This window comes from Mytilus californianus, unplaced genomic scaffold (genome assembly GCF_021869535.1).
Source record: "Mytilus californianus isolate M0D057914Y unplaced genomic scaffold, xbMytCali1.0.p SCAF_3, whole genome shotgun sequence".
Lineage (NCBI taxonomy): Eukaryota > Metazoa > Mollusca > Bivalvia > Mytilida > Mytilidae > Mytilus > Mytilus californianus.
In genome coordinates this window covers 113,397,507-113,416,862 of record NW_026262679.1, presented here as the reverse complement: position 1 = coordinate 113,416,862, position 19,356 = coordinate 113,397,507, and the positions used below count along the sequence as shown (strand labels likewise).

The following is a 19,356-nucleotide window of genomic DNA, read 5'->3' as shown; positions in this document are numbered from 1 at the left end:
GAAAAAGAAATAAAAGTAGATAGTTTGCCCAGTTGCATTTTGAATGAAAACATCTACATGCCTTTTTCTTTCCATTTTATGAAAAACTGCACCGTAGGAAATAGCTACGACCGGGCAAAAAAGTAAGATTAAGGTATAGGCTTTGAAAAAAAAAGTTTTTAGCCTGCAGTTATTCCGGTATATTTAATTTTAATTAAAACATGATAAGGAACCTGATGTTCAGTGGTTGTCGTTTGTTAATGTGGTTCATAAGTGTTTGTCGTTTCTCGTTTTTTATATAGATTAGACCGTTGGTTTTCCTGTTTGAATGGTTTTACACTAGTCATTTTTAGGGCCCTTTATAGCTTGTTGTTCTGTGTGAGCCAAGGCTCCGTGTTGAAGGCCGTATTTTGGCTTATAATGGTTTACTTTTACTAATTGTGACTTGGATGGAGAGTTGTCTCATTGGCATTCATACCACATCTTCTTATATCTAATGACCGGTATTTGATAAATGGCATGTTCTTTTTATTTGTTATTTCATATTCTATAAATATTCAGATCCTTTAAGATATTTTAGGTAGACGAAGGTCTAAATTAAATACGATAGATGATTTTGATTCTTTACCATAATGTAGTTAATATCATGCTTTTTTTTACAAATGTAATAATAGTTTCCCACGGTTCAATAGTATAGTGTGAAATTAAGGTACTAGTTAATACTGTTAATACGGGTACTTCATACATGTACATGTACAAAATATTACGATTTAGAGGGAATATTTTTCTCTTTTGGTCACATCTAGCCAAACGTCAGACTGGATAATAATCAAATAAAGTTATAACACAACATATAATAAAAATAAATATAACGGATTACTATCATTTATTTTATTCCAGGATATTAATTTTTTCTTTTATCAAATACACTTTGTATTTTGTACTGACCTTGTGTTATCATCTGATCAGTTGTTTCATGTCATGTTTGCAATAATTTGATCAAGTACACCTTTTTATTTCTCCAATGATCAGTGATTTGATTATTCATCTTTATTACAGATTTATACAGTGATTTGATCGAGTACACTCTGTATGAGAAGAAAGTTTCTTGGAATGATGCTGCTACGATCTGTGCTAAAGACGAGGCGCATCTCTTGTCAATAAATTCGCAAGAAAAAGCTGATTTAATACAAGAATTTAAACAAGGGTTATGGGCATCACTAACGTAGGTATTTTTTGTGGATATATATATATAAGATTCTATTTTACATCATTATAATGTAAGGTTATCTGTTATCAGAAATATTTATTGATATTTGTGTTTTCCTTTTTTTTTTCTTTCTATAATTTTCGCGTTATCGTACACTTTTCAGGCTTATATCAAATTAAGTTATGGTGTACAGAAACAAACTCATCATAGATATTTTGTATGGGTATTTGTTTTTGCATTAAGACCTCTGTTGCTGATCTGACTGATTTTTTTGGGTGAATTTCTCACTTTATTCTACATACTAGATTTGTTAGGTCTTTCCACTTTTCTGTGGAAAGACTATTGGTTGTGTTGTGATTATTAGGTCTTTCCACTTTTCTGTGGAAAGACCTATTGTATTTGTTCTAATTATTATCATTTTTTTCTTCTTCCGCCAAACCCTTTTCTTGCGGTATAAAGCTGTTTCGCAAGATGTCGCTTAGATATTTTGGATATTATATCGAACAGTTATTGCGTTTTTAAAACTCATCTTATTAAGCCGAAGACTTTTTTATTGTAAGAGTTATCTCCCCAAACACTATTTTTCTTGTTAGAACCAAAAAAAAACAATAAAATTCTTTTTCTTATTTGTTCGTTACATCCTCAGGAATTTTTGGCTGATTTGGATCGAAGCGAATCGGTAAAATCTTATAGGAGTTATTTACCTTTACCAAATAAAATTGTCGTTATGATTTTGTTACCCATAAACCGTAAGCCGTATAAGTCTTTTTATTTGAGGTCCTTGGGTTCTAACTTAGAAAATAAGGTCAAAGTCAAAGGTCAAGGTCATGTTCTCAATTTTGACTTTTGCTTGTTTTTGCATTTTTTCTGACACCTTTAAAGTAATATATGAAAGAAGTAATTCAAAATGTCTGAAACAATCAAATGGCATCTGATAGGAGTTATTGTTCCTGCAATGTTTTATCTTAAGGTAAATTGATTATTACTTTAGATTGGAACATGATAAAGCCATAAGGTCTTTAACAAAATGTTGGGTGACATGTGACCTTGAAAAATGTGAACCGGAAGTGACCTTGAGTGAACCGGAAGTAGTAATTATGCACTTATTTTATGGAAAAGTACCTGGATTCAAAATACTTTTTAAATGGGCATACATAAACCTATCATTTGAGACCGGAATCGACATTCTATAACCGGAAGTAGCAAATTTTCTCCCTTAGTACAGGCATAAGTATAAACAAACTATATATTTTTGTAATCAGTGTGAATAAAGCTATCATATGAGACCGGAAGTGACATTTTCTAAACCGGAAGTAGCCAATCATCTCCCTTTTAACATGAAAAAGTATATATAAACCATATATTTTTGGAATCAGTGTAAATACAGCTATCATTTGAGACCGGACGTGACATTTTCTTAACCGGAAGTTGGCACTTATCTTCCTTAATTCATGCAAATTTATAGAGAAACCATATATTATAGAATTAAATTGGATTAAAAAACCATATATTATAGAATTAAATTGGATTAAAAAATTAAAGTTTGTACGATCGCGGAAAACAATTGAATTAAATTGGATTAAAAAATTACAGACAGTCTACCCTCTCGGTCTTAATGATAATATCATGGGAATTGGTAATATATCAAGAACCGATTCTGTTAACATTTTGGATATAGTTTCTAAAACTGTTCGTAAAAACCGTTCTCATGGTCGTAGAAAAAATCGCAATCAAAGAAAATTTCGGACCAATCATACCAATATTTCTGACCTAATTTCTATTTCAAAAAACAACGGCAGACATTATCTGTTAACAAAGCTCTGTTCATTACCGGTTAATAAGTTAAATAAAATTTTAGAGGATTGCAACACAATTTTATATAGCAGTCCTAAGTATGAAATCGTTCAAATTATAATGGCGTATTGTTATTCTAAACTGTTTCCCAAAATTGATCGCCCTGATGATCATAAAAAACAGTTTATTAAAATAAAGTATGTCAATAAAGGTTTTGATTTTGTAAATATTGCCGGTATTTTTAACGACCATTCTGTTAAAGAACAAATTCCGGGATATTTTGATAATACTGAGCTCCCTATTATTTGTTATATTTACAAGAAATCTACCCGGAAATTTGTGTTTAATTATAGCCAATTGTGTAAAGATGTTAATATCAGTGAAAATACACCTACTTCATGTAATTGCAGTAATTCCGAATACATTTATGGACCCATTTCCCATGTTATAACAGGAGATCTTAACATCGTTCAAGACCGAGAGTTAAAATCATTCCTCAGTAAAGGACCTAAATATCGTTCCCCGTCAATTATTAATTGGAATGAGTGTCGTAATATCATCCACGACTCACTCCATACTTACTGTTTGAAATGGATAAAACGGGAAAAAGCTGACAAAAAATCTTTAAACTCTTTTTTTAAATCAGTAATGAACATAGTTGATATACGTATTCAACGTTTTAAAGAACATTTTACTCTTAACAATAACCACAATAAACCTATTTCTCGTATCAAACATAAACTAAAAGAACTAGCCAAGGAATTTGTTTTTGTCCCGGCCGATAAAGCTGCTAATAATATTATTATTGCTTGACGTAAATTTTACATTGAGGTTCTGAAAAAAGAAATCACCAATTCACCAACATTCCAACTGACTCCATTTTCAGAAAACGACATCTGTAACAAACATAAACTTTTCGCTACCGCTTTACAAGCAGAACCAAATACAATGAAAGTCCCAACTATGTATTGGCTTCCGAAGCTACACAAAACACCTTACAAATATAGATTCATTTCGTCTTCAAGCCATTGTTCCACTACTAAATTGTCTATTCTTCTTACCAGTACACTTGGTACAATCAAAAACCTGATAATAAATTCTCAAATAAGGCCTTCGAAAATAGTGGAATTAATTACTTTTGGAGTGTCAAGAACTCGTTGGAAGTACTTGATAAATTGCATGCATATATTGGTGATTTTGAATCTGTTCAAAATTTTGATTTTTCTACCCTATATACCACATTGCCTCACATTCTCATTAAGAAAAAATTCACACACCTAATTAAATGGGCATTTAAAAAGTCAGAATGTGAATATATATGTTCAAACTCTTTTAGGTCATTTTTTAGTAGCAATAAACAAAAAAACTATGTCAATTGGACATGCTTTGATACTATATATGCCCTTGAATTTTTACTAGATAACATTTTTGTTCGCTTTGGAGATTCCGTATATCGTCAGGTTATCGGAATTCCAATGGAGACTAACTGTGCACCACTAATGGCGGACCTTTTTTTGTATTGCTATGAGTTACAATTTATGACCAAAAAAAATCAGCAAAGACCCATCGAAACAACATCTGATACACAAATTTAATAATACTTTTAGATATTTGGATGATATTTTGGCTCTCAATAATGACGACTTCAGTATGTATACTAAAGAAATTTATCCTGTTGAACTTACTTTAAATAAAGCTAATACTAACAATGACCACTGCCCTTTCCTCGATCTTGATATCTATATCATTAACGGAAAGCTTAATACTAAAATATATGATAAAAGAGATGATTTTTCATTTCCTATCGTAAATTATCCATTTTTAGATGGTGACGTTCCCTTGTCACCATCTTACGGTGTTTATATATCTCAACTTGTACGATTCGCTCGTGTATGTAACAATGTTTAAGATTTTAACGAGAGAAATTTATGTATTACTGAAAAATTATTACACCAGGGTTTTCGATATCACAAACTAGTCAAAACATTTACTAAATTTTATCATCGGTATAAGGATATCATTCGTAAATATAGCTCAACATGCAGACTTCTTATACGTTCAGGTATTTCACATCCATTTTTTTATGGAAATATTCTTTATAAAGCACAAAAATGTCAGTATTCACCTCTGAAGCTAACAAAACCTATAAATAGACTTATTAAGAAAGGATATAGTTACGATACTGTTGTCAGGTCATTAAAGATTGCATATTTTGGCGTTAATATTGATTCACTTATAGGGTCTTTGCATCGGCACTAAACACATTTATTTAAAAACCAGTTGTTGGCATGACACGGGTTATGTTCTTCTCATATATGTTATGATGGTATGATACTAAACCCCTAACGGGAAGGATTGTGCCTGATATTCATATGATGAAGACATAATCTTTCAATCAGTTTAATTGAAGTCTGGAGCTGGCATGTCAGTTAACTGCTAGTAGTCTGTTGTTATTTATGTATTATTGTCATTTTGTTTATTTTCTTTGGTTACATCTTCTGACATCAGACTCGGACTTCTCTTGAACTGAATTTTAATGTGCGTATTGTTATGCGTTTACTTTTCTACATTGGCTAGAGGTATAGGGGGAGGGTTGAGATCTCATAAACATGTTTAACCCCGCCGCATTTTTGCGCCTGTCCCAAGTCAGGAGCCTCTAGCCTTTGTTAGTCTTGTATTATTTTTAATTTTAGTTTCTTGTGTACAATTTGGAGTTTAGTATGGCGTTCATTATCACTGAACTAGTATATATATTTGTTTAGGGGCCAGCTGAAGGACGCCTCCGGGTGCGGGAATTTCTCGCTGCATTGAAGACCTGTTGGTGACCTTCTGCTGTTGTCTGTTCTATGGTCGGGTTGTTGTCTCTTTGACACATTCCCCATTTCCATTCTCAATTTTATTTTTTACAGAGTTTGTCTTTAGTGCCGTGTGGAGACAGTAGAGTGCCTCCCCGTGCTTCAGGTTTATGCTCTTATAATATACTAGATTATGGAGTGTTTGTCCGAGCGAGAACTTCTCTAGTTCATTACTTTAGGAATATTTATCAAAAAGTAGTATTTCAATATTCAGCCCCATTCTACTATTTAGTCAGACGTCAGTCGCTACCCTGATATACCCTTTCTTTTTCGGGTAATTAATACGGATAGCGTTTGACATCTTTAGCCGAACAGATTTATCATTTTTACATAATTTTATTCATTGTATGCTGGTTCATATTCTGGACGCCAGTCTTTGCTCCTTTCTAATATAATTCACAAACAAAAAACAAATATGAAGCTTAGAAATGGAAAAATATTAAATACTAAACTCGTTCAAAGGGTATCTACACGTCTCAATCTTCAAAATCGCTTATCTAAAAATACTACCATCGCTAATATTTTAACAATAAAAATCGTGGTTACCCTTCTATCGATAAGTGTCATGCCAAAAAATGACTTACATGTCCCCGTCTTTCCACCAACAATACGGTAAGGTCCACGTTTAATGGTCGCACATTTTCTTTAAATTTTGAAACTGATATAACTTGAAAAACAAACAGTATAATTTATTTACTCACATGAAACAAACCGGGATGCGGTATTCAGTACGTAGGTGAAACTGGACGATATTTATCTAAGCGCACTCAAGAACATCTGTATCGTTTTAAAAGACCCAATAAATTCAAAAGTATCATTTATCAACACCTTAAGAAGCACAATCATCCTATTAAATATTTAGCAGTTCAATCTTTAGAAGTAGTAAATAAGCAGCCTGGTGAATCTCATTCAAAGTTTGTACGATCGCGGAAAATAATTGAATTAAATTGGATTAAAAAATTACAGACAGTCTACCCTCTCGGTCTTAATGATAATGTCATGGGAATTGGTAATATATCAAGAACCGATTCTGTTAACATTTTGGATATAGTTTCTAAAACTGTTCGTAAAAACCGTTCTCATGGTTGTAGAAAAAATCGCAATCAAAGAAAATTTCGGACCAATCATACCAATATTTCTGACCTAATTTCTATTTCAAAAAACAACGGCAGACATTATCTGTTAACAAAGCTCTGTTCATTACCGGTTAATAAGTTAAATAAAATTTTAGAGGATTGCAACACAATTTCATATAGCAGTCCTAAGTATGAAATCGTTCAAATTATAATGGCGTATTGTTATTCTAAACTGTTTCCCAAAATTGATCGCCCTGAAGATCATAAAAAACAGTTTATTAAAATAAAGTATGTCAATAAAGGTTTTGATTTTGTAAATATTGCCGGTATTTTTAACGACCATTCTGTTAAAGAACAAATTCCGGGATATTTTGATAATACTGAGCTCCCTCTTATTTGTTATATTTACAAGAAATCTATCCGGAAATTTGTGTTTAATTATAGCCAATTGTGTAAAGATGTTAATATCAGTGAAAATACACCTATTTCATGTAATTGCAGTAATTCCGAATACATTTATGGACCCATTTCCCATGTTATAACAGGAGATCTTAACATCGTTCAAGACCGAGAGTTAAAATCATTCCTCAGTAAAGGACCTAAATATCGTTCCCCGTCAATTATTAATTGGAATGAGTGTCGTAATATCATCCACGACTCACTCCATACTTACAGTTTGAAATGGATAAAACGGGAAAAAGCTGACAAAAAATCTTTAAACTCTTTTTTTAAATCAGTAATGAACATAGTTGATATACGTATTCAACATTTTAAAGAACATTTTACTCTTAACAATAACCACAATAAACCTATTTCTCGTATCAAACATAAACTAAAAGAACTAGCCAAGGAATTTGTTTTTGTCCCGGCCGATAAAGCTGCTAATAATATTATTATTGTTTGACGTAAATTTTACATTGAGGTTCTGAAAAAAGAAATCACCAATTCACCAACATTCCAACTGACTCCATTTTCAGAAAACGACATCTGTAACAAACATTAACTTTAAGCTACCGCTTTACAAGCAGAACCAAATACAATGAAAGTCCCAACTATGTATTGGCTTCCGAAGCTACACAAAACACCTTACAAATATAGATTCATTTCGTCTTCAAGCCATTGTTCCACTACTAAATTGTCTATTCTTCTTACCAGTACACTTGGTACAATCAAAAACCTGATAATAAATTGTTCAAATAAGGCCTTCGAAAATAGTGGAATTAATTACTTTTGGAGTGTCAAGAACTCGTTGGAAGTACTTGATAAATTGCATGCATATATTGGTGATTTTGAATCTGTTCAAAGTTTTGATATTTCTACCCTATATACCACATTGCCTCACATTCTCATTAAGAAAAAATTCACACACCTAATTAAATGGGCATTTAAAAAGTCAGAATGTGAATATATATGTTCAAACTCTTTTAGGTCATTTTTTAGTAGCAATAAACAAAAAAACTATGTCAATTGGACATGCTTTGATACTATATATGCCCTTGAATTTTTACTAGATAACATTTTTGTTCGCTTTGGAGATTCCGTATATCGTCAGGTTATCGGAATTCCAATGGGGACTAACTGTGCACCACTTGTTGCGGACCTTTTTTTGTACTGCTATGAGTTACAATTTATGACAAAAATCAGCAAAGACCCATCGAAACAACATCTGATACACAAATTTAATAATACTTTTAGATATTTGGATGATATTTTGGCTCTCAATAATGACGACTTCAGTATGTATACTAAAGAAATTTATTCTGTTGAACTTACTTTAAATAAAGCTAATACTAACAATGACCACTGCCCTTTCCTCGATCTTGATATCTATATCATTAACGGAAAGCTTAATACTAGAATATATGATAAAAGAGATGATTTTTCATTTCCTATCGTTAATTATCCATTTTTAGATGGTGACGTTCCCTTGTCACCATCTTACGGTGTTTATATATCTCAACTTGTACGATTCGCTCGTGTATGTAACAATGTTTTAGATTTTAACGAGAGAAATTTACGTATTACTGAAAAATTATTACACCAGGGTTTTCGATATCACAAACTAGTCAAAACATTTACTAAATTTTATCATCGGTATAAGGATATCATTCGTAAATATAGCTCAACATGCAGACTTCACATCCATTTTTTTATGGAAATATTCTTTATAAAGCACAAAAATGTCAGTATTCACCTCTGAAGCTAACAAAACCTATAAATAGACTTATTAAGAAAGGATATAGTTACGATACTGTTGTCAGGTCATTAAAGATTGCATATTTTGGCGTTAATATTGATTCACTTATAGGGTCTTTGCATCGGCACTAAACACATTTATTTAAAAACCAGTTGTTGGCATGACACGGGTTATGTTCTTCTCATATATGTTATGATGGTATGATACTAAACCCCTAACGGGAAGGATTGTGCCTGATATTCATATGATGAAGACATAATCTTTCAATCAGTTTAATTGAAGTCTGGAGCTGGCATGTCAGTTAACTGCTAGTAGTCTGTTGTTATTTATGTATTATTGTCATTTTGTTTATTTTCTTTGGTTACATCTTCTGACATCAGACTCGGACTTCTCTTGAACTGAATTTTAATGTGCGTATTGTTATGCGTTTACTTTTCTACATTGGCTAGAGGTATAGGGGGAGGGTTGAGATCTCATAAACATGTTTAACCCCGCCGCATTTTTGCGCCTGTCCCAAGTCAGGAGCCTCTAGCCTTTGTTAGTCTTGTATTATTTTTAATTTTAGTTTCTTGTGTACAATTTGGAGTTTAGTATGGCGTTCATTATCACTGAACTAGTATATATATTTGTTTAGGGGCCAGCTGAAGGACGCCTCTGGGTGCGGGAATTCCTCGCTGCATTGAAGACATGTTGGTGACCTTCTGCTGTTGTCTGTTCTATGGTCGGGTTGTTTTCTCTTTGACACATTCCCCATTTCCATTCTCAATTTTATTTATTGAATCAGTATGATGAAATCTCTGATTTGACGCCAATGATAACTTTCAGTAAACCGGAAGTAGCTTCTTGTCAATTATTTAGAAAATTGATGTGGATTGACCTTCAATTGTTCTCTGAAAAATTGGTTTTTAATAATTTTTTATTTTCTTCTTCCGCCAAACCCTTTTCTTGCGGTATAAAATGTTTCGCAAGATATCGCTTAGATATTTTAGATATTATATCGAACAGTTAATACCCTTTTAAAACTCATTTTTTTAAGCCGAAGACTTTTTTATTGTAATCTTCATCATATGAAAATCAAGTACAATCCCTCCCGTTAGGGGTTTAGTATCATACCATCATAATAGTTATCAAAGGTACCAGGATTATAATTTAATACGCCAGACGCGCGTTTCGTCTACATAAGACTCATCAGTGACGCTCAGATCAAAATAGTTATAAAGCCAAACAAGTACAAAGTTGAAGATCATTGAGGACCCAAAATTCCAAAACGTTGTACCAAATACGGCTAAGGTAATCTATTCCTGGAATAAGAAAAACCTTAGTTTTTCGAAAAATTCAAAGTTTTATAAACAGGAAATTTAAAAAAAATGACCATATAATTGATATTCATGTCAACACCGAAGTGCTGACTACTGGGCTGGTGATAACCTCGGGGACGAAACGAAACATAAAATATATGAGAAGAACATAACCCGTATCATGCCAACAACTGGTTTTAGAATAAATGTGTTTATTTCCGATGCAAAGACCCTATGAGTGAATCAATATTAATACCAAAATATGCAATCCTTAATGACTTGACAACTGTATCGTAACTATATCCTTTCCGAATAAGTCTGTTAAAAGGTTTGGTTAGCTTTTGAGGTGAATGCCGACATTTTTGTGCTTTGTAAAGAATATTACCATAAAATATTGGATGTGAAATACCTGAACGTATAAAATGTCTGCATGTTGATTTATATTTACGAATGATGTCCTTGTACCGATGATAAAATTTAGTAAATGTTTTGACTAGTTTGTGATATCGAAAACCCTGGTGTAATAATTTTTCAGTAATACAGAGATTTCTTTCGTTGAAATCCATTACGTTGTTACATACACGAGCGAATCGAACAAGCTGAGATATATGAACACCATAAGATGGCGACAAGGGAACGTCACCATCTAAAAATGGACAATTAACAATAGAAAATGAAAAGTCATCTCTCTTATCATAAATTTTGGTATTAAGCTTCCCGTTAAAGATAAAGATATCAAGATCAAGGAAAGGGCAGTGTTCAGTGTTAGCATTAGCTTTATTTAAAGTCAGTTTGGCAGTTTGGCAGGATAAATCTCTTTTGTGTACACACTGAAGTCGTCATTATTGAGAGCCAATATATCATCTAAATATCTAAAAGTGTTATTAAATTTTTGAATCAGATATTGTTTCGATGGGTCTTTGCTGATTTTAGATTATGAGGCAACGTGGTATATAGGGTAGAAAAATCAAAACTTTGAACAGATTCAAAATCACCAATATAAGCATGCAATTTATCAAGTACTTCCAACGAATTTTTGACACTCCAAAAGTAATTAATTCCACTATTTTCAAAGGCCTTATTTGAACAATTTATTATCAGGTTTTGGATTGTACAAAGTGTACTAGAACAGAGAATAGATAGTTTAGTAGTGGAACAATGGCTTGAAAACGAAATAAATCAATAATTGTACGGAGTTTTGTGCAGCTTTGGAAGCCAGTACATAGTTGGAACTTTCATTGTATTTGGTACTGCTTGTAAAAAGGTAGCTAAAAGTTTATGTTTAGGCTTTGTTTTAACACTTCTTGTTCATATATTAGCTAAATTATGTTAGATATATGGTAAGGGATGATATTGTTGTGATAACATTTCTACACTGACCATTTGAGGTAGAAACTGTTAACTTTAAATGACAAATAGGCATACAGTAAGATGTGGACCTGAGACAAAGGCAGGATTCGATACTTTATATAATCTTGAATGTTGGAATGATTTACTACTAAACTTTACATTTATAGTATTCTGAAATGTTTTTAATTTGTTATAAGAATAATTTCAAATAGGTTCTAGGCATTTCATGTAAAAAAAACATGCACATATGATAAGCTGACAACAATTAGAGTCTTGTTTTCAAATTCTTTTAAAAATTGAAACAGGGGTGGGGTATAAAATGTACTGTAAAAGAAAAGTTAGAGTCTATGCAGTGATTTCTTTAAGGCTATAATTCTGATAAATAAGTATTGTTGTGAGAAAAAGTGTTTTTCAAGAGTTATCTATTTGAATAAATGTTTGTATAGGTTGCACTTTTTAAATACAGCTGTTTCACAAGCCACACCTCTTTTGAGGAGATATATAATATTCATAGATATGTTAATTTGTTTACGTACTGGTTCCCAGATATGTTCTGTGTTTCATCTCAAAGAGACATAACTTGAGAATGTTACCAGTATAGACAAAATTGGTAGCGCCTAAAATTTAATTCTTAGGAGGCCCAAAAGTGGAGGTATGGGTAGTATAGAATTTTAATATAAGTATAAACTCTTAGAAGTTCATGGCATATAAATGTTGAAAATATGCCGCATAGCCCTATATTATGACCTTTGAATAAAATAGTAGTGCATATCAACTTTCCGTTCAGGGATATAATTTTTCACGAAACTTCCTTGTAAAAGTAAGTTTTAGCCGTAAAGGGAGTTCCTATGGGAAATTGCATTGTCTATATTTACAGAATTGCAACCTATAAGGCTATGAATAATATAAATATGACATTTTAAATACTAGAAATGACATGTTTGTCCCCAGCAACGACATATAAGTCCTTAGCAACCACTTATTTTTTTTTTTATAAAGGCTATGATTGTAGATGTGACATTTTTAATACTGGAAGTAATAATTTGGTCCTAAGCAATAATCTTTGTCCTTAGCAACCACTTGTTATGAGCATATAAGTCCTTAGCAACCATATATTTTTGAACTAAGAAGGCTATCAATAAGATAGATATTTATCATTATTCTTTTCCCGCCAAACTTTAACGTCATTTCCCAAAAAAGTATGCGACATGTTGAAATAATATAAGGTACCAAGTATCGGTTGACCGAAACCCATCTAGTGGTAAGACAATATACCATAACATTTCCTTTATAGCGGTTATCTCCCCTAACACAGAAAACCTTGTTATGGCTTTATCTCAAAACTCGTTACAGATTACGAGTTTTTTTAACTGTTCCTTGGGACATGGCGCAACGTTGTAACATTTAAGTCGAAGTTTTTGTTGACTTTTGATAGGAGTTATCTCCCCTTAGATATTTGACGTAAGTGGTGTGTTGTTAAATCTCATAAACCGTTAGTCGTAAAGGCGTAGCACCTTTTGATTTGAGGTCCTTGATCCATGACCTTGAAATTGAGGTCAAGGTCATAATTGGTCCTATAGGGTACAATTGCACAATTATTCACAATGCATGTTCAATAGGGTACATTGTCTGTTTGAAACCTGATAAAATTAAAAAAGTATAAAATTCTGCATAGATTCTGAAATTAAACTCATCATCTGCTGAAAGTATATAAAAAAAAATTTCAATGAAAAAAAAATCAGTATGCTTATGCATTGGAAATATCCTTGACAAGCAGTTGTTATGGACGCTCTCAAATTCCGCACTAAATGACACAGTATAATTGTCAGTCAGCCTATTCCAATAGAAAATAAAATGTCACAAAAACTTTGAAATGTATCACACTAAATTATAGTTGTTTTTGCACCTTTCATAAAATTAATCAATACCATCCAATCATGAACCTCACAGATTTTTAATCTTGCTACCATCTTACCGGTGAAATGTAAACGAACTGGGGACCCATGGTGGAGGGGAGTGTAACGTGAATTTAACATAAGTCATAGATATACTACTTAATTCCTCCTATCAAGAGACAACACCAGTATGTTGGTGCGACAAGTGTATGACAGTATATATTTAAAAAAAAATATGTAAGGAAAATTAATTTTATAGATTCTCTCATAGTTTAAAGCCATAATTAACTAGCTGTGTTCAGTGTAAAAATGTTTTTAAAATCTGCTTTGTTCATAACGCTTTTATGTAATACATCCTTCAATAATTTGATCATCAGCATGGCTAACGGAATTATTGCCAGAGGTATTTTGACATGACATGAATAGGTATTCAAGCGATTTCCTGTCGGGCTTAAAAACTCTTATTACACAGTTACGTAATGCAGGTTCATGCATCGCTTCACTGCTGACCGTATAGATCAGGCATGGAGCGAATTACATTTCAATGTAGTGCATTATATTACAATTACTTTGACAAAACCATGCATTAAATTACAATTACAATTACATGCATTTATCAAAGTAATGCATTAAATTACTAATACTTTTACAAAGTAATGCATTGAATTAACATATGGGTACCCAAATTGCTCCTATTTTGACAGTTTTTTCACCTACGTTTATTTATGATCCAGACAAAAGTTTTCATTCTGTGTTTATTTTGTAGATATATCCTTATTTACTATATAATTCCACCAATTTAATTTTGAATCCATATTAAATCATAGAAAAATTGGTTTGAGTCGATCTCATAACGACCCATAATTCTGTAATGAGGAGTACTCAAATTGCATCCGTGCTTAAATTCACATCATTAAAAATCGATTAACAGATGTTTTGTTTTATTTTTTCAAATATTTAAAACAATTTGACATTATTCCATGCATACTTTTCATTTTTTAAGAAATGGATGCTTGTACTAACATATTTTATTTGTTCATTTTTAAAAGATGACCTTTTGTGGACGTCGCATAGCGACGTTTCCGTAGATTTTACTTTTTCAGGTGAATACTTCATCTGTTGATATACTGTGAACGTTTTATGTACATATAAATATATTTGACTATGTTAAAAGACGTGCATAAAGCCAATTCATAAAAATACAAAATGTTTCGTCTGTAAGAAAACTTTGCACTTTGCACTTTCCACTGCTATTTTTACTAAATAGGTGCAATTTGGGTACTGTGACGTTACACATTACATTTGTAAATTTTATTACCAAGTATAAAGAAAAACCACACATTTTAAAAAACAACATGAAGTAACAAAAGATTCTAGCTTATGCAGTAACTGTTACATGTATTGAATTTAAGTATACATATAAAAATTCTATTCAATACACCTATTACATTTTAACATTATAAGGTTTTCGAAGATTTCATCCTTCATGTACATTTTATGTTTCACGGTATACATCTCTGTGTTTTCTCTAAAAAAAAATTACAGAGATGAAGTTTAATACTTATTTGAACTTGATGTTAACTTTACTTTTATAAATATACATTTGGTTTTTTTTTTTAATTTCAATCAAAATATTTACTAAGAATTTCTCTCCTAATTATATAATAAACATAGAGCTTAATCTATGACCAAGTGTCAAAATGGTGAAAATATTGATTGTAAATAATTAATTAGTGTTTTATGGTTATTTAATTATGACAATGTATACATTGATCTTTTGACAACAATGGCACGCTTTTACAGTAATGTTTTTCAAATATCAATCTGTTTATGCAGGAAAATGAATGAAATGAAATAAAATACAAAACAAAAAAAGAACTCAATCTGATATACAGTGTTGTGCTATTCATTAAGAATTGTAATTTGGTAATTCTAGTATTTATACCAATTTTTTTCAAGTTCTACCTTGGGCAAGGCTTAATCTCCAAATTCCTTCCAGTGATTTATGCAAAGTGTGAAAAATAAATAGAAAATCAATATTCAAATGATTATGTTCTTAGTTAATCAAGAAATCCAAAATTCTGCTCTAGCTAAATCTCCAACAATCTGTTTAAGATATATAGTATGTGAAAAAAGTAATGCCATGTAATGCAATGTAATGCATGAAATTACACAATTTTTTGCTGAAGTAGTGCATTAAATTACAATTACATGTAATGCAAAAATTGCTGCTTTACACATTACATGCAATTACTTGGAAAAATGTAATGCATTACCATGCATTACATTTACAAATTTGCATTACCCCATGCCTGGTATAGATCAGTGTACACGGCAGGTAATTTGGACTATCAGGTGTAATATTTGTTTACGAATAACATTTCTGGTGTAATGAATGATATTTATGAAAATCTAAATAATTCCAACTACGATGAAGTAAAAATCTATTTAGATATTTTCCAATAGTAAAATATGGAAAATTTAAGTATGTTTTCGTTGTCCATTATTATAGACATTTTGAAACATATAAATAATTCTAGTATTTCACAAAAATGTACACAATTGTCAATCATTGGTTTAGAAAGTTACGGAACTATAGATAGTCACACTTTAAAAAATATGTATATTGAAAATAAGAAAGAAACCTCCAGAACCAATCTGATTTAAATTCATATCAATCTCTAACTTGCTTTGCTTCCTCGAAGTTATGAACATAAGCATAGTAAAAACAAGGTTGTATGTTTCAATTCGATTGTTCTAGAACAGATTAAGAAATTCGTTATCACAATTGTTACATATATTGTATAATAATGTGAACCTTGTGAAATAGCACGTAAAATTCCGACTAAGCGTGACTACCTTATAATAAGTAGGGTTTTATTCTTACCTATTGTCAACTTCAAGTTTCTGTTGCATGTATAGATGTTACTGGACGTTAAAATTCCATTCCATCATTATCATCTTCGTCAAATATTGTTGTCGGTTTCTTTTCACATGTACATTTATACACTCCAAGTTATCTCTATGTTTTTTTCTTTCTTTTATATAAAAGTTATAAGTATATAGTATAGATATTTAATACAAAGGAAATTCTAAGGAGGAAAGTCCATGCTTCGAATTATATACAAACTGAGCATATATAATAACTGCCATATTCCGAATACCTGACTTTGGCGGTTCATTTGTGAAATAGAAGAAAAGAGAACAATTGGTATCTGAGTGGATCTAAGTCTCGATCAAGCTTCACAAATTGATTACTAACTATTCAAGATTTACGACTCATATTGAATAAAAAGATTATTTGGATATTATTGCCAATGACAGAGACCAAATTAGCCCGATTAATTTTTGTGCGTAGTATAACAACTGAAGCTGTAGTGCACGGGTCACATCTGTTTTAACAGGTAGGTGAAAGGAAAAATACCACCTAGATAAGTTTAAGAGTACACAACAACCCTATTTTTGTACATTACACCTGAGACTACTATAACACAGTATAGTAGTTTCAGATTATACGCTCGGGAATATATAATAAAGATTCATTGATTATATTTTCCCTTTCTTTTTGGTCATATGCACGGTGAGGTTATTTGACTCTTACTATATTGCATAGAAGAAGAAAGAGACAGCTCGTATATAATATATATATGTACTATTTTGTATATTCAAAACGTTTGCTGTCTGTTCCAGACCTGAACGCAAAATAGAAATAAATTCTATCTACTTTTTAAAGAGATTCTCAAAATCAAAAAAATATTACATGCAATAAAAACCGTGGCATTACATTACAAAACTACCTAGCTTTTACTTTCCTACTCATCATAAATATCGTTACCAATATATCACGTTTTAGTGTTTGGAAGATATAATATAAAAATCATTGATTAGTCTAAGAATTATTTGTACAATTTTTATATAAATAAGTCATGTATGAGAACTCCACTTAAAGTTGTCTCAGTACATAATTTACAGAGTGCTGGCTTTCTTTCCGTAGTCACGGTACTGGAAAATTTACTTGTTAGAAATAGGAGGTTCAGAGAAATCCCTCAACTAGTTTGTTAATTTTTGTTGACGACCAGTTTGATTCTCTTGTCATTTTTCAGAAGAAGCAGATAACGTTATTCCATGATGTTACAATCCTCAACGCACAGTTATTACCTCTGAAACTAAGGAGCTTATCTTAAAATACACATAAACTTCTTTCACACATATGTCCATTCACATTCCTACTATAAGTCGATATCTATATTTGAAATTTTAATCGCAGTTAAAAAATGACTACCTTACCTTCATATACTTTACAAATTAAGATATGTACAAATATATCTATACCATTTCAATGGCAGATGTTGATTTTTAAATATAAGCTTAACCAGTTGACTAGTTTGCAAAGATGAATTCAAAGTGCAATTTGGTGAAACAGTTAAGCAATTGGAATTGTGAAAGGACAAATCATTCGAGGGCATGCACAAGGAATGAATGGATAAAATAAATGTAAATGTGGGCAACAGAAGTTTACCGACGTATAATTAAGAAGATACAAATCAAGGTAAAAAGCAAATTCTGAGGGAATCGTAGAACCTGCAAATGATCAATTTGAATTTTTTTACATTTGTCAATTCGGGGCCTTTTAAAAGCTGACTATGCGGCATGAGTTTGCTCATTGTTGAATGCCGTTCTGTGACCTATAGTTGTTAACTTCTATGTCATTTTGTCTCCCGTAAAGAACTGCCTTATTGGCAATTATACCTTATTAATCTTATTTTTATAAAAAAAAACATACCTGATTCATTTGAATAGCTAACAATGTCTTGGTTTTTTCCCATATCTGTTGTTTATATGGCTTCATTGTATTATATTTTTTGCGATCTTGGACAAGAATTTAATTTATTAAAATTATACCGTTCATGAAAATTCATGCAGTTACTGACAACGTATAACGGGGGGTCTTGCATAAAAAGCATGCACAGCCAAAGGAAAAAGAGGGTCATACGAAAACATTTTTTTTAAGTCTGTCATAGTTCTACTTCCTTTATAGCATTGTCTGTTTGGTGTGTTATTGTGTATCCAAAAAAAATTAAGTCTTAAGTTTGTTACCCGGATTTGTTTTTGCTTAATCGAATTATGACTATTGAACAGCGGTATACTAATGTTGCCTTTATTTATTCCCTACATTTTTTCAGAGATTTTGATTACTGGTCAGGACTGTCAGAACCAATGCAATCTCACTATATCTGGGAGGACTGTACGATATTGTCATCTACTTTCGGCAATAGAAAAGAGGAAAGTTATAGTGCAAATGAGTTGTGTTATCTTGTTAAGAAAGACACACTTAAATGGGAGAGAAAAAAATGTGGAGAAGAACATTATTTTGCATGTGAAAAGAAAATTTCAGGTATATGATAAGAAAGTTCAATGTATGTTTTTGTAGAATATAATTGAAATGTCTATGTCTTCAATTGTCATCAGTCACATATCAAAATTAACAAATAAAATTGAACGAAACCGTTATCAAAAGAAAAACGAATTTTGTAAATCAATCTACGTTAGTGTATAAAGATATATAGCACATTAGACATAAAAAGGGATATCATACACACATTAAAACAAACCATTTTACTCACCAACACCAAACTCCTCCGACGAAACCTACATCAAAATATTCAAAAGGTAAGACATTGTTATCTCTGGGCAGAATTCCT

General features: G+C 31.6%; 1 long non-coding RNA gene across 1 annotated transcript in view; it reads left to right on the top strand.

The window, feature by feature from the left end:
- The window catches only part of LOC127735869 (uncharacterized), a 49,795-nt gene extending 30,759 nt beyond the window's left edge, over nucleotides 1–19,036 (top strand). Inside the window, exons 3-4 of the long non-coding RNA XR_007998629.1 lie at nucleotides 1,039–1,204; nucleotides 18,838–19,036. This is a non-coding gene — a long non-coding RNA (uncharacterized LOC127735869). The remainder of the gene's footprint in view (nucleotides 1–1,038; nucleotides 1,205–18,837) is intronic.
- Nucleotides 19,037–19,356: the final 320 nt, after the last annotated feature.